We start from the raw sequence: 5,000 nt of genomic DNA on the forward strand, positions 1-5,000 counted from the left end.
GAAAACACCCTACTCCAGATGAAACCTATCAAGTTGAGCATGGCACCGTGTGGTGTGCTTTAGAGGAGGTTTATAGAGGGTGTGTTGATTTCAACCGGCAGGGTAGATTGTCGCTAGACAAGGCAGTGGACCATCATGAGAAGAGAGGAAAGTGGATACGAGGTAATTCCTTTGAAAGTTAGCCACTCCACTGCCATTCAACAGTTCGATCAGAATTTTGCTGCCCGTCTCGAAGAAAGTGGTTGTGAGGACCCCGCTCAACCAGAATCTGTCCCCAGCAACGATGGCACCAGGGCATGCGCTTTTCTAGCAGTTAAGATAGTGGACAGAATCCTGACGGAAATAGGAACCGATGGCGAAGTTTTTGCTGACATAGCTGATGTCACTGAAGAAACAATATGGCTCTTACCTGAGAAAATAAATGAATATCGCGACATCAGTAAAATGTACGATCCCGTTGAGGCATATGAGCTTCTTCTGGCAAAAAAGATCATGCAGTCTACTTACGACTTCTCGGAAGAATTGCCCTTTTCAGATGGTGTGTTTTCTGTTGAGGGAAGACATTAGTTACATTCCAAGCTCTGTGAACTTGGATGTCGCAACTTTGCTGCTATCTTCATAAGTGAGCCCTGGGTATTGACAGTTGGATGTTTTAACGGCAGACCATTCTTGATCGACACCCATGCTGTTACTGCGAGGCCTGGAACCGGTTCCGGTCTGGTGATTGTAGGAAGAGAAAAGTCCCCGGAAGTCTGGATGTCACTCTGCTGCTGGTTGTGGAAACGATTGTTCAACGGAAGTGTTGAGCCTGGCACGGGCCAGTCACTGGTAGTCGTTACACCTCGCGCGCAGTAAGTAACACCCTGATCATATTCTTATGAAAGAAAAAATTAATCAGATAAACAAGTTAACATTATCATAATTATTAATATTCTCCCGATGATTAGTATCATTGTCACTGTCATCATCATCATCATCATCATTATTGTTATTATTATTATTATTAATGGCAAGAAATGGCCTTATGTACCAGATCAAATTTCTCAGAACAACAGGCTTTTGCTTTAGGTGACGCAACTGAAGCCACGCGGAAACGATTGTGAGTAACCGGCAATGGTAAAGAGTGTATATTGTTCGGTCAGCTTTCATAAGGGTAACGAGGGGATTGAAAATTACTCTTGCACGCGCTTCTCAGGCAACGAGTCTTTCTGTAAGCTTTTGTTTCCGAATTTTATCCCTATTTCTTGAAACGATCATTATTATTACTTATTTTCTTTTTCACTTGCAGTCAATCCCCTTGTGCAAAAACATATTCACGACCCTTAAAGAGGGTGGCCATGGTGGCTTCAGGCTTCGACAACGTTGATGACGCTCTCTGTCCACCCCAAAGACTCAAGTTAGTATCGGCGACTCCACAGGATGCCTCTACCGAAAATCAAGGTGACAGCACTTGGTGTTTATTAACCCGCTGGAATTCAAGTGAGTGCTATGTTTGTACTCGTTCGATGACAGTTACTTCAAGTGAATATAACAGAAACTCAATTTCCCAAACTCGTTTTCTTAGAATTCCACATTTCTTGAACCAAATATCTTTTCCGTTGGATCTTACTTCTCTGCAATTTTAACCCTGATTTCTCGAACCTACGCACTTCTAGAAGCAATTTTTGTTTCCCACGTAGGTTGGAGGAAACGGTATTTTACCGCAATATAAAAATGGAATCATCTTTCTTCCAGGCGTTGAAGTGCTATCAGATGATTGTATCTCCAGTACTGGCAAGGGAAATGGTAAAGGTAAGTGGTTCATTTTATTTAACACTTTCCCTTCTTGCCTTAATTTCTTTCAGTTATAGAGCGGCAGAGATGGTGACTTAACCTAGAGACAGAAAGATCGAGATTTTCTACCTTACCTTTCGTCCACTGCCTTCGTCATACAAAGTGTTAATGTTGCCATGGTAGCTTAACTAAAAAAAAGAAGGAAACAGGAGAGGGGGAGTTTCCTTGCTTTCTGCCACTGGTTACTTCTTTTTCTTGCTTGTCAACAAATTGTAACAACCTTTATTTTTTCAAGCCACAGTTTCTGTTGAGGAAAGCCCGGATCACAATCCAAGTGAAACGGATGAGGTCATTTCAGACTTTGAAGGTAAATCCATATCAGAGAAGAACAGAGAAGAGGTATGTAATTATAATAAATAATGATAATAAATATAGAGTTCTTTAAGCCAAAGCTTGTTTTCTTCTTTCCTTTACAGGAAGAAAACCGCTACTCTCGCAAAAGAAAACATGCTGAAGGCATCGATTCTGATGACCATCAACTATACATAAGTCCATTTGAAGATAACAGTAAGTTACTTCTTTTAACGTTAATGTAACCAGCGTCGTTGGGATAAAATGTTATTTAAACAAGCGCTTACGACGGTCGTGCATGTGGCTAGAGGATCTATGAATCATTTCACCTCAGGCCACTGCGCTCCTAGGTTTTTCTTAGCCAAACTTATACGGTGCTTCAAGCATTTTCCGTACTTTCAACGAATCCGCCTAATAGACAGTTTTGTACATCCCCTTTTAACAATCGGAAAGGGAAAAACCCTTGTGACTCTATGTTTTGTCATTTAAATATTTCCGATATAACTAAATCGCAAATTAAAATCTTCATCCATCTCAGTAGCGAATAAATGTCTTGGACCACATAAACTTGCTATGTAATTTTACTTTCATTTATGAATGTCAGTATATTTGTTATTTATATAAATTGGGTTTATATATATATGTAGGTTTTCGTTAGAAAAGGGGAATTTGAGTTTCACAGTTGCTCAAGGAGGAGGAAAGAGGTCGCATAGATATTGAAAGGGAAGCAATACAAAACGCCCATGCACCAGCCCCCTTTCCCCAAACCAACAACTATGAACACTCCCAAAGGTAACAGTGCAACCATTTTCTCATGCAAAACCCGAAACAGATCAACTGTTGATGGTCCAAGAAGCCTTCAAAACGTTTTACAGTATTTGTATTTTCTCTGGGGAGCAGAAGGAGCTTTTGTTGAGAGTAGAAGCGTTCAAACGCAAAAAAGTACGTTACTTTAGGTTTCTCGGGACCGAGACCGTAAAGTTTGAATCAGCTGAAATTTTAACAAACGAGGATTAACGTCTAATCTAATGTTACTTTTAGGTGCCATAAATGTTTTTCCCGTTTACAGAAGATCAAAAGCTAGAATCACGGAAAAAAAAATCTTAGAATTGTGCATTGATGGTGACCTTCCAGACAAAAACGTGTGCAAAAGAGTCCCTGTCGGTGTAACAGAAAGTGCGACTTTTATTGTGGATCTGGAGGCAGTTCATCATAAAGACCTGACAGTGAATGACAAAGGATTCTACGGAGCTCATTCCAGTCCAACTGAGCACTTTCAGGTTTTCATTGATGGTCGAGGAAAGGTCAGTGCCATGTGCAGAATTTCCAAGCCTGACCCAGAAAGCTAGAGTGCGGTCTTTACCACCTATGACCACTTTGTTATCAGAAGACAGTACAGTTGGCCAAGAAGTGACAAGAACTTTCGTCGTATGATAGCAAAGGTTGAACACGGAGGGAAATTTTTGTGGTTTGCCATTGTACAGTATACTGTCAATATGACCCCTGATGAAGCAAAGCTGCTTTTCAGTCAGACAAAACGCCATTCCGGAACTCAGGTGAGAACTAAATCAAGTGTTCTTGAGAGAGTGAGACAATTGGGCGATACGTACAACGCTAAGAAGATTATAAATCACATTCAAACGGAAGCAGGGGGCGTAGTCTCGATATCGTCTCCATCCGACTTTCCAAGAGATAGACAACAAGTCTACAATCAACTTCGACAAGTTGAGGGCCGCAAAAAATCCCAAAGCACTGGCCCAGCTAAGTTACCGGACATTACCAAGTTGTTGTCTCTCCAGCAAGCCGGAAGATTTATCCGTGATGTGAGTATGGGTGCAAGATCAGACAATAAAGGTGAGATTCGAGCAGCAGTGAGCACGTTTGCAGCCACCAGCTACAGTATCGGTTGGATAAAAAGACTTTGCCACCCGCGTTCAAGTCCAGCTTGAGTGGCTGGAGTGGATATGACGTACAAATTAAGGCCCTTCTACCTCACAACAATAACTTTCCCTAATCCAATGTTGTTGAAGGAAACACGCGACTATGAGTACCTCGCAAGTTCATTAAAGTCGTAAGGGTTAGAGTCATTGATGTACAGAATGGATGGAGAGTGTGCGCTAGAGGAAGGCTTTGAGAGTGTTTACCCCATTGAAGGTCCTGCTTGCACAAACATTCACCTACGCGGCTTCGACCACGCCAAAGGTGATATTATATAAAACTGAAAGATCTAAATGTGTCCGAAAGTGAAAAAAAGAAAATTCAGCAAGAAATACTGGGAAGCGAGTTTTGGGGAAACCGAGTGAAAGCTCTGGTCGATTGCGAGAGTGAAACAGAATTTGAAGAACTGTACATGAACAAAGAGGCTCATTGGCCTGAACAGTTTGAAGAATGGATGGTAACCAACAAAGGGAGGCACAGATCCATGAAGGCGACTTTAAAGTTTTGTATGTTGAAACCAATAAGAATTGCAGGCGGCCTTGGTAAGCCCCCAAACAAGTGGGATAATCAAAGGACAGAATCGCTCAACAACGTCATCAAAGAAGCTGTGGAGAATCAGGTAACTGATCAGGCTACCATTCACGAAATTCTAGAAGCCGAAGTAATACAACAACAAGAGCAGGAATACATCAAAGCTATTTACGACATGGGGGAATACAGGCTGGCCCCAGAATTTCAAGCCTATTCCGTTACCCCTTTAGCTTGGTCTCAGAAGACACCTGAGCAGCAATGGCAACACATACAGAAAGTCCTTAAGGTCCCGTTGTGTTCATCTTCCAATCAAATCCAACCTACAACGAGACTGTCCATTTCAGTCGAAGAATGTGGGGTGAGCAGCGTAGCCGTGGGATTTTTGAATCAAATTTGGCACAAATCAG

General features: G+C 41.8%; 1 pseudogene; it reads left to right on the forward strand.

Moving 5' to 3' along the window:
• LOC138037291 (uncharacterized) overlaps window positions 1–3,473 on the forward strand; it is a 4,313-nt pseudogene extending 840 nt beyond the window's left edge.
• The last annotated feature ends 1,527 nt before the right edge of the window (window positions 3,474–5,000 follow it).

The sequence above is a fragment of the Montipora capricornis genome, chromosome 2, assembly GCF_036669925.1.
Source record: "Montipora capricornis isolate CH-2021 chromosome 2, ASM3666992v2, whole genome shotgun sequence".
Classification (NCBI taxonomy): Eukaryota; Metazoa; Cnidaria; class Anthozoa; order Scleractinia; family Acroporidae; genus Montipora; species Montipora capricornis.